Below are 12,235 nucleotides of genomic sequence, written 5' to 3'. Positions count from 1 at the left end.
AACTATAAAGGATAGTACCAATATTTAAAAAATAGAATTCATCAGATATAGTTCCCATGAATAAGGTGGCATTCTTCATTCAATGACAAGATTAATCTTCACTCATACTATAGAGCCTACTTTAAGTGCCACTTTATTCCACATTCTCTCTGATTTATCTCATCCATTTCTATGAAATTGGTTATCACTTACAGGTATTCAAATGTCTATCTTCAGTTCCTAAGTCTCACCCAATCTTCAGATGCATATTGCAAATTTCTTACTGGACATGACCAACTAGATATTTCATGGGCACCTCAGACTCAAAATAGCGATCATTATTCACAATCCCCACCACAGGCTCTGTTTCTTCTCTTCTGTATAACACCATTTTCCAAACAAGAAACTTAAATTATATTATTGATCTGATTATTTTTCCTTACCTCAGCATCAAATTCATTTAAATGTTTATAAATATTCTAATTCCCAAACATTATTATATGTACAAATTCACTTTACCACATCTCTGAGTGCAAGCTACCATAATTTGTCATCAAGATTATCACACATCCTCCAACTGGCCTATCTGACCCAGTCTTTTCCCTTCCAATTAATTCTGCCTGATTTAATATCCAGATATTATTTCTCTTCTCCTCTTGCCCCCATCCCTGGCTTCACATTTACTATTCAACACTGTTCAGTTGCTTGAATGTATCACGTATTCTAAAATGTAAGGCTATTTTTTTAATTGATTTTTTTCTTTAGAGAGAAACATCAATCTGATGTCTCCTATAAGTGCCCTGAAGGGGGATAGAACCAAAACCTTCTCAATGCACAGCCATAAGGCTATGGGCTCAAGCTTTTTGTCTGCCTAAAATTCACTTCTCCCTTTCTTCACCTCAGGTTTATACTCACATTTCAAATTTTAAATAATATATATACACACATTTATCTGTTCAACGAAATTGTTTTGAGTGAAAATTTATTGTACATACTAAGATTAAATACATCATGAAGATAGAATTCACATTCTCCTGGGCCTTACACAAATGCACACACAACAGTAAGTGGCATCATGTTTTATGAAGAAAAATAAACTAGGGTAAGATGAATAATCATGGGTAGATAATGTGGCCAGGAAAACTACTCTAATGAGATGGATGCCTGAACACAGACCTGTCTGAACGAAGGGAGCACTAAAAATTATTTCAGGGAAGTAGTTTCCAAGACAACAGAACAGCCATAGTAAGGACACCCTTAGATAAAAGTAGCTTGTAGTGGTCTATGGAAAGCAGATATAAGGTTTTATGTCTCACTATCCTGACATTTTTGGCCTGTTTTATATGACTCTTCTTAGAGCTCTTACAACACACTGTTTCTCTATTGTGGGAGGATGCCCAATGTCTTCACTGGCAAGAAGTGCAAACAAGGATCCCGAAAGGCTGGTGACCCTTGAACCCACGGCAGGGCCTGAGTTATGCACCGATTGTCTAGTCCTGACAATGGGGGCTCAAGCTATTTCCTGATCAAATAGTCTCAGAGTAAATCCTCCTAATATTTACTGACCTTTTAAGATAGTCTGTCTGCTACTGCAATTACCTGCCTGACTAAGGGCTTTATGTTTAACCAAAGCTGAATAAAAGGTTGGTGAGGCCTGGGCACCAGTGGAACTCCTTCCCCTTGAGTTGGACTTGCCCGCCTGGTCCCCCAATATTTCCAAATTATTATTTCTTGTCTTGTCTCTTTCATTTGTGTGAGGACCTCTTCCAGATCCTGAACCCTGAACCACGCGGGATGTGGGGAAACACACAAACATTACACACTATATCATATAAATGAGTAGCACTTCACATAATCATCTTCCCAGTGACTGCTTTTTCAGCTCTTATGGAAGCATTTAAAGGGCAGAGTCCTTGACTAATATTTCACTGCTTGGTACACAGGGTTTATGATAAAAAGGCTCAAAATATATTTTATCTAAAATGAAAGTATAATCAACTATCTATATATATAAAAGGTTAATATGCAAAGTGTCCCCTCGGGAGTTCAACTGGGAGACCAGGAGTTCAATTGTTCACTATAACATGCACTGAACACCAGGGGGTGGAGTGGAATGAAGGAAGACCCTGGCCAGCAGCCAGCAGGCAGGGAAGGAAGGCTCTGGCTGAGAGCTGGAAGGCCCTAATCAGCTCTGATTGCCGGCCAGGCCTAGGGACCCTACCCATACACAATTTCATGCACCGGGCCTCTAGTTCCTATATAAACACACATATATTGGCATTTGAGTATATATACATATATATTTCTTTCCTTTTCCCCCCAAAGTAATTTTTTATTCTTGCATTCCATTTGTTTTTCCAATTGTGAATAAAAAAATACATAGACAGTGGTTACAAACCAGAGTGAACTGGATACAAGAAGCGGGCTTGCCCCTTCCCATCATCCCCTTCTCTAAGTTAGACTACGTGGGGCCTGGCTTCTGAGTCCAGTTTGCCCACCTGGGCTTAGTCGGATTTCTCACACTCAGAACCTGGTGTGGACACCTGCAGGGTCAGGGTGGCTCCGGGGAGGGGTGCAGTGGAGGGCTAGGTGTCTGGGCTGGACTTGCTGGCTTGAGGTGCAGTCATGGCCTGTGGCCTCTCCTGGCTAAGGACCAGCCCGCTTGGGCCTCCACGTCCTTTTTGTGGGTGTCAGCTGATTGAGCTATAACTTCAGCTTTGCCTCCCCACCGTCTTGCACATCCACAGTACACTGGTTGTGCAACTCCTCTATGAAGGTGCATTTCTATTTTTAATTTACTTATTGGTTAATAAGATTGGTTAATAAGATTATATAGTTTTCAAGTGTATAATTTTATAATGCATTATCTGTGTATTGCTCCATGTGCTTATCACCCTAAGTAAAATCTCCTTCTGACCCCCTTTATGGTTTACTACCCTCCCCCTCAGAATGGCAACAAAAACCTGATTAACCCTAGAACTAATTCCCAGGAAGAAGGAGGTGGCAATTGCCTACAAAAAAAAAACTCATAAAATTGTTTCTCAGAAGGTAAACTCTTTTTAAATAATTCCTCCTGTTTCTGAATATAGATGCCATCTTTCCAAGAAAGACATAATGAGTTAAGGAAAGAGAAAACTTTATGTTTCTCTGTATATATGAATCAGTTAAATATTAAAAATAAGCACCATATTTTTTAATATATTTTTATTTATTTCAGAGAGGAAGGGAGAGAGACATAGAAACATCAACAATGAGAAAGAATCATGGATCACTGCCTACTGCACGCCCCCCACTGGGGATTGAGCTAACAACCCAGGCATGTGCACTGTTCAGGAATTGAACCATGACCTCCTGGTTCAAAGGTCAACACTCAACCATTGAGCCACCACAGCCAGGCAACACCAGATTTTTTAATATTCCTGATTGTGTTTATTTTGAGGGACTAAGCAAGGGACAGGTATTTTAAAACCAGAAAGATCATTTATTCGGTACCCAGTTGATAAAAAAGAATTGTTTCACCTTTCAGTACAATTTAATTCAGAAAGCAGCCATTGATTTTCTATGCTATAAAAGTCTGGTCCTTGGTGTTATGAGAAGTACAAAAATGAATAACTTGTAGTCTTGAGCTTCAATGATCTCAGTCTATTGACTAAAACAGATTTATAAACTGCCATACAAAATATCAAGAAGTAACTTTATAAAATAGAAACAAGGCTCTTAAACTTTAATAGGCATTAGAATTACCTGAAGTAACTGCTAAAATATAGTTTGATCAGTGGCCCCATCCTCAGAGTTTCTCATTTAATAGGTAAAGTGTGGGGCCTAGATAATTGAGATTTCCAACATGGACCCAAGTCTTATGCAGTTGATCTTGGACTGATACTTTAAAAATTAGTGCTTTAGCCAGGTCGGCATGGCTCAGTGGTTAAGCATAGACCTATGAATCAGGAGGTCCTGGTTCGATTCGTGGTCAGGGCATATGCCTCGGTTGTGGGCTCAATCCCCAGTGGGGGCCATGCAGGAGGCAGCCAATTGAAGATTCTCTCTCATTATTGATGTTTCTATCTCTCCTTCTTCCCTTCATCTCTGAAATCAACTTCAAAAAAATTACTAACTTAAGACTATGATAGAGATTTTTTTTTTTTTAATTTTTACTTAGTTGACAAAGGAAGACTTCCCAATGAGTAATTATTTGATAATTCACTTATCAAATTTGGCAGGAAGATGAGAAATTAGACCATTATATGGAAAGTAAAAAGAAATCAAGCAAAGATATAAATAAAACAATGTTCAAGTTATGTGTAGACTGTGTGTTTAGACCATGAATGAATACATTTGACTAGTAGGAAGGAGGCTTATAAAGATATGAAATGAAGATTTATGCGGGAAGCCACCACTTGCCAATACTGTCATGAGAGTGCACCAAGGAACGTGGAAGGCTGATGGAACTTGGGAGTTACCAGGGCTGATGCTAAGCACCAATTCTTCATGTTAAGATAGTGGTGGCTCAAGGCAATTCCCTAACCTGATAATCCTTTTATTGTTTACCAAACTTTACCTTTGATATGCCCTTATGCATTGCTAGAGGGCAAGATGTGTATCTAAAACTGAATAAAAAGCAGACAAGACCCAGTCTTGGGGTGTCTCTTAAGAAAGGCTCCACCTGGCCCACCCTATGCCTTCTAAATTCGTATTTCTTGTATAGCATTTTCATTTGTGCATCGTCCGCCCCCCCCCCCCCCCTTCAGATCCTGAACCCCACCGAGAAGGTTGTGACAGATTTATTAAAAGTTTATATAGGACTGTCAAAATAAAATCTCTGTATAACAAGACAGTGTACCCACCAGAATGGTTAAAACTCAAATCAAAAAACAGCCTCAAGTTCTGACAATGATCAATTATAACTGGTGCTTTTATTATTTCTGATTGTTGTGCAAAATATGACACCATTTTTGGAAGACATTTTGTCAGATTTTACAATACTACACATACACATTGATGATGATTCATCCATATTATTCCTAGATATCGTGTCAAGAGTAATAATAACACATGTCAACCAAAAGGCAAATTCATGAATGGTCAAAGAAACTTAGTATCTATATAAGTAAAAAACTGTGAAAACACAAAGTCCATCAATGAGTGAATGAGGAAAGAAAATAAGCTGCATGTACAAATATGGGTGAATCTCAAAAAACACTAAGTGAAAGAAATCAGACACAAAAGAGTACATAGCATAGAATTCCAAAGAGATTTCAGGATGGCTGCAGAGTAGAGGGAAGCTGCCTCCACTGCTTCCTGCCCCAACCCGGATTTACAGCTCAATCACAGAGCACTCAACCTGAAGAGCCAACTGAAGACCAGCAGAATTGAAATATTAAAACCAAATATTTACACAAGGAGCCACACACAGGCTGGTAAGAAGAGCAGAGACGCAGAAAGGGAGAGCCCCCGCACTCAGGTGGGGCAGCTGCTAAAAAGACAGAGGCATATCTCAGAGGCAAAACTCCCTCTTCCTAGGAGCATGGTGTCTCAACCCCATGCAGAGATCCCCAACCCAGAGAAAACAGAGAGAGGAAGAGTAGCTGCGTAGCATCTGTCTGTGAAAATCAGTGTGGTCGCTGAAACCGGTTTGGCTCAGTGGATAGAGCGTCGGCCTGCGGACTGAAAGGTCCCCGGTTTAATTCTGGTCAAGGGCATGTACCTGGGTTGCGGGCACATCCCCAGTAGGAGGTGTGCAGGAGGCGGCTGATGGATGTTTCTCTCTCATCGATGTTTCTAACTCTATCTCTCTCCCTTCCTCTCTGTAAAAAATCAATAAAATATATTAAAAAAAAATCAATGTGGCTTCAGTCCACCTGGGAGAATCAGCCCGCACGCTACCTTACGAGAAAAGAGCTCTCTGATTGTTACAGTGCCAGTCTGGGGAGTTCACTGTTTAGACTCTGACTGCTGGCAAGGCCATGCTGCCATTCCCAGGTCTTGGGGAGGGATCTGCTGGCTGTACCCAGCAGAGACTTTAAGGAACCCTTTTTTTCCTGAAGAGGCTTTTGCCAGAGACTCTGACAGTGAATAAACTGCATTGGCTTGGCATAGGGGGCTGGACTTCCCCACCTCAAGTGCACAGCCAGCGCCCCTCCCCCACTTGTTGAATCACTTACCTTCCATGCTGCTGAGTTCAGTGCTGCAAGGAAGCTGTGCAGAGCTGGGACTTTTTCCCCAGCTGCTGAGTCCAGCTATGCAGAGAGATCAGAGTTCAGGGCAGAGCTGGGACCTTTGCCCCTGTCCTGCTTAGTACTATTACAGTGGCACCAGAGGATCAGAAAGCTGCACAGAGCTGGGATTTTCAGACTGTCTCCCCTGGGAAGCTTCTGTCCAGGAATGAGAGGGGCGAATGCTGGGCTGTGTGGCTACATTTTCAAATACAATCTCCTTTGTGAGTTCAGCCCACTCTACTCTGGAAAAAGGAAGAAGCGCCCACCCTCTCCTGCAGGTTTGGGGCACCACTCCCAACGGGAGACTGTTTGGATCAGCCCTTACAATCCTGGATACCACCACTGGGCACAGTTCTATGGGGGAGAGGGAGAGAGGCTCATAGCAGAGAGATTCAAAATGTGAGACCCTCAGAGGCTATTGTCTGGGACCAGGACAGAGTGCTTAAACCCTTCCTGGGGTCTGAGACTCTTTTGATCTATCCTCCTAAGCCCAGGACAGCTGAGCTTGCTCCTACAGAGGGAACCACTGATTTCACCCAAACTAAACCTGCAGCGAGCCCCCCAAGTACGGGCCCCACCAGCCCTGTCCTCCTAACTCCAGTTGCCCCACCCTAACAAGCTCTCAATCTGTGGAAGGCGCTGTGGGCTGCAGTTAGCCTGGGCTCATCCCACAGTCTTTCTTCAGAATGCTCTAGAGCAGCAATTCTCAACCTGTGGGTCGCGGCCCCTTTGGCGGTCGAATGAACCTTTCACAGGGGTCGCCTAAGACCATCCTGCATATCAGATGTTTACATTAAGATTCATAGCAGTAGCAACATTACAGTTATGAAGTAGCAACGAAAATAATTTTATGGTTGGGTCACAACATGAGGAACTGTATTTAAAGGGCCAGAAGGTTGAGAACCACTGCTCTAGAGGAAGATCAGGTGACCTCAGGGGGAAGCGGAAGAGCTGATAGGCGAGGATGGACCTCAGGGAGTCTTGGTCCTTTACAGATAAGGCCCCAGCTCTGAGCTGAAGACGCCAATGCTTTTACACAGATTGGCCCCTTGCATGCACACCCAGGTCCAATAGATACAGACACAAACAGGAACATGTGGTAGGTCCAGACAGGTAGCCTAAGGCAGGTTACACACAACGTTTGACAGCACCTGTACCTTAACCCCACTCAAGTGGACCCAGAAACAATACAAACCATGGTGAGCTCTATACCACACCAGAGCTCAACCCAACTAGCCCCACAAGTGGTATACCCAAAGCGGGATTTAGCAGGCACCAGACCCTGCTAGCAACATCTCCACCTTGAGGAGCAGACTCTGCACAGTGTCTCAAACATGGTGATTGGGGTTTACCCTTATAGTTACCCAGCCTGAAATGTCAACACCACCCAGGAAAGGGCCAATAGCATTCAAGACTCAACTACAACAGGGAGTGCACATAACCCGTGAGAAATATTTCTGAAGCATGAATCTCAGGTGATCTGGAAGACAGTGTGACTGAGCCCAGCAAGACCCCTTCATCTTGAAGCCATCACAAACGTTTAGCAGTCATAGCATGTCTGCCTAATACACAGAGACAAAATGGGGAGACAAAGAGAAATGCTCCAAACAAAAGAACAAGAGAAATCGCCAGAAAAATAATTAAATGAAATGGATGAAATGGAAGCAACCAAATTCTAGAGGCAGAGTTTTAAAGAATGATAATCAGGGTTCTTAAGGATCTTAGGGGAAGACTGGATGATCTCAGTGAGAACTTAAATAAAGATACAGTAAACATTAAAATGACAGAAATCATAAAAAAAGAACCAGTCAAAAATGAATAATACAATATCTGAAATGAAGAATACACTAGAAGGAATCACCCGCAGGTTAACCGCAGAGTCAATCAAATCAGTGAATCAGAGGGCAAGAAAATATGCATCCAAGTAGAGTGTCAGAAAGAAAAGAGAATGAGAAGAAATGATGAAAGTCGGAGAAACCTCTGGGATAAAATCAAGTATAACAACATCCTCATCATAGGGATACCAGAAGGCTTCGATTCCCAGGCAAGGGCATGTACCTGGGTTGCAGGTTCATTTCCCAGCTCCAGTTGGGCCGTGTGCAGGAGGCAATCAATTAATGTGTTTCTTTCACATCGATGTTCCTCCTTTTCCCCCTCCCTCCCTCCCACTCTATCTAAAAACAATGGAAAATATCCTCAGTTGAGGATTTTAAAAAGTCTTATTGTTTTTCTAGGATTATGGTGGTATAAGTGAATAGAAAAATATAAGGAAATTTTCTAGTTTATAGAAATATTATATTATTTGATTGGATAGTCTAGGCATGATCTCACTGAGATGCAATACATATTGTTTATAGAATGACTAGGTGTTGGTGGTAAGGGAAAAGAAAAAATTTAGGGTGACGATTTTAGCCTGCACAAGTGAATGTATGGTGTTATTAAGTAAAATAGAATAACAACAAAAAAGTGGCATTTTATATGTATTTATTTTCTATTGCTTTGTAATAAATTACCATAAATCTAGCAGCTTAAAACAACAGATATTTATTATTTCACAGTTTCCATAGTTCAGGAGTCCAGGCAAGACTTACCTTGATTACCTCTTGCAGTACTTAGAAGGCTGCAACCAAGGCATTAGCCAGGTTGCATTCTCATTTGGTATCTTGGCTGTTGAAAAATCTACCTCTGAGTTCTCTTGACTTATTGGCAGAATTTATTTCCTCTTAAAACACATGGCAATTTGCTACTTCAAAACCAGTAATGCAAAGTGACAGGAAGAGGAAGGCAAAAAGCCACAGAAATAGCTAGAGCAAGAGAGTGGAGTGGAGCAAGGGCAGGGAACTGCTTGCCAGATTGATAACACAGTCTTAGCAATCTTCTATAATGTAGATGTATCACATGCACCCCATCACTGCTGCCATATTGCATTGATTAAAGCAAGTCACATGCTTTCCCACACTCAAGGGAAGAGTTATACAAGAATGTAAACACCAAGAGACACGGATTATGAGGGTCATCTAAAAGTCTATCCTTCTCAGTAGAGAAAAATGAAAGCTGTTCTGGATTTATGAAATTTGTGAATCTTTCCTATGCTTTTTATCAAGGAGGTAGTAGAAAATCCAGTATGATTTGTGATTATTTAAGACTACAAATATTATAAAATATTTAAAATTATGGTGATAGCTTTGTATTAAATTCCTAGGATATAAAAGAAAAAACAAAAGTTTATGTCAATTTATCTCTCCCTCTCTCTCTCTCTCTCTCTCTCTCTCTCTCTCTCTCTCTATCTTATTAGATATTATCCTATCTAATAAAAGAGAAACATGGTAATTAGCATAGGACCGCTACCCTTCCCATTGGGTAATCAGGGTGATATGCAAATTAACTGCCAGCCAAGATGGCAGCCGGCAGCCAGACAGCTGGAAGCGGACATGAGGCTTGCTTGCTTCAGTGATGGAGGACTCCAACATTCCCCTGCTGCTGCCGGCCTCTGAGCTGCAACTCTAAGCAACTATGTTACAAATATAGAAGCCAAACAAAACCCCAGAAACCTGCTTTAGTCCCGGGCTTCTGCCAGCAGGATCGCAACATTGTTTCAAATACAGAAGGTAAACAAAGGCCAGAAACCTGCTTTCAGCAGCGGAGGCGTAAGAGCTGGAGCCAAGCCTGAGAGCTAAAGCTGGCCCAGAATAAAAAAGAAAAAAGAAAAAAGAAAAAATGGAGTGGTTGGGAGCTTCAGTCACCCGCCAGCCTGAAAACAGCCCACAGCCCCTCACCCAGACTGGCCAGGCACCCCAATGGGGACCCCCCACCCTGAAGGGGGTGTGACCAGCTGCAAACAGCCATCATCCGCTCACCCAGGCTGGCCAGGCACCCCAGCGACCCTGCTCTGTGTGTGACAGGGGGCGGTGCCCCAACTCCCCTATTGGCCCTACTCTGTGAGTGACAGGGGGGAGCTCCTCAACCCCCTGATTGGCCCTGCTCTGTGCGTGATAGGGGTTGGCGCCGCAACCTGCCCATCGACCCTGCCTTGAGTGTTACAGGGGGCAGTGCCCCAACCCCCCAATCAGCTCTACCCTGAGCGTGACTGAGGGTGGCATCGCAACCTCCCAATCCGCCCTGCTCTGTGCATGACAGGGGTGGCGCCCCAACTCCCCAATCAGCCCTGCTCTGAGCCCGACCAGGGGCTGTACCTAGGGATTGGGCCTGCCCTCTGCCATCTGGGAGCAGGCCTAAGCCAGCAGGTTGTTATCTCCTAAGGGGTCCCAGACTGCGAGATGGCACAGGCCGGGCTGAGGGACCCCCCCCTTTGCCCCCAAGTGCACAAATTTTTGTGCACTGGGCCTCTAGTTATATATATATATAAACTAGAGGCCCGGTGCACAAATTTGTACACTAATGGGGTCCCTCAGGCTGGCCTGCGGGATCAGGACAAAAGCAGCTCTCTGACATCCCACAAGGGGTCCCAGATTGCTAGAGGGCACAGGCCAGGCTGAGGGACCCCACTGGTGCATTTTCGGGGCCTGGGAGGGACACGGAAGGTTGGCTAGCCAGGGAGGGGCCACCTTGGGAGGGCTCCAGGCCTTGTCCGGTCCATTTCACTGAGTCCCAATTGGCTGGACCCCAGCAGCAAGCTGATCTACTGGTCAGAACATCTGCCCCCTATTGGTCAGTGAGTGGTTGAGTGGCCTTAGCATATTATGCTTCGATTGGTTGTACGGCCAACCGGTCGACCAGACACTTAGCATATTAGGCTTTTATTACATAGGAAGCCTAAGCAACCAGATGATTGGATGACCGGACGACCGGATGACCAGCTGGTAGCTATGACATGCACTGACCACCAGGGGGCAGACGCTCAATGCAGGAGCTGTCCCCTGATGGTCAGTGCACTCCCACAGGGGGAGCACCACTCAGCTGGCTGACAGGCACCAGATGCTAGGCTGACAGCTGGCAAGCACAGCTGTGGTGGCATGAGCCTCTCCTGTGGACATTCCCCCTGTGTACCCAAGCGGTGGCAGGTGCAGTGGGGTGGGATGAGCAGGAGCCGTATGGTGCCCAGCCCAGGCTTAGGCTCCGCCCTGGCCACCTGCCGCTTCGCACACTACTTTGTGCTGTGCGGGATCGATGTGGACAGCAGGCTGGAGCCTGATGAGCTGGTGGGTAAAGCTGGGCTGTGGTGGCACAGAGGTCCACTCATCCCCACAGGCCAGGCCGAGGGACCCCACTGGTGCACGGGCCTCTAGTTTTGAAATGACATAACTGGATTTTTTAGTATTATGCAGGCAAGGAGCCCAATAAAACTGCCCACTTAAGTCAATTGAGCTATGGAGGTTTTTTTATGTTTTTATTTGATTTCAGGGAGAGGGAGAGAGAGATAGAAACATTGGTGAGAGAGAAACATTGGTCAACTGCCTCCTGCATGCCCTTACTGAGGATTTAACTCCAACCAATGGATGTGCCCTGACCAGAATCAAACCAGTGACCTCTTGGTGCATGGGACAGTGCTAAACCAACAGACACACTGGCCAGGCAGGCTATGGAGTTTTAAAAATGATTTTCAGGAAACATGATGTGAGAGATATTTTTAAACTGCAAAGATATGAACTAACATAAAACAAGAACAAGGAAGAAAAGGTGGATGTCAATTCTGAACAATGGAGTCACTAAACAAACATTCTCTGAGTTCAGGGATAAGAAAAAATATGTTGTCACAATGCTGATAACCAGTTCTGCCAATCAGTTCTCTAGCATGTTGTTGCAAATATACTCAAGTGTAATTTAACTGAAAAACTCATTGCTTGGGAAATACAGTATTATAGTTAAGCATCTCTGAGTTTATGGGAGGAGTTGTACATAGTATAACCAAATTAAGTATGGAAGGATCATCTGTAGATACATAGTTGAGGAATATGAAGCAGTTAACTGCAATGGGGACAGGAGACAATGTTGGGACAGGGAGCAGCTGCACTCACTATTTCATTCATTCTGGGTGATGATTTGCTGTTGGAAGCACAGTTGTGTAGGGTGATATGTCCCAG

This window comes from Myotis daubentonii, chromosome 2 (assembly GCF_963259705.1).
Source record: "Myotis daubentonii chromosome 2, mMyoDau2.1, whole genome shotgun sequence".
NCBI lineage: Eukaryota > Metazoa > Chordata > Mammalia > Chiroptera > Vespertilionidae > Myotis > Myotis daubentonii.
Note: the sequence above shows the minus strand (reverse complement) of the source record.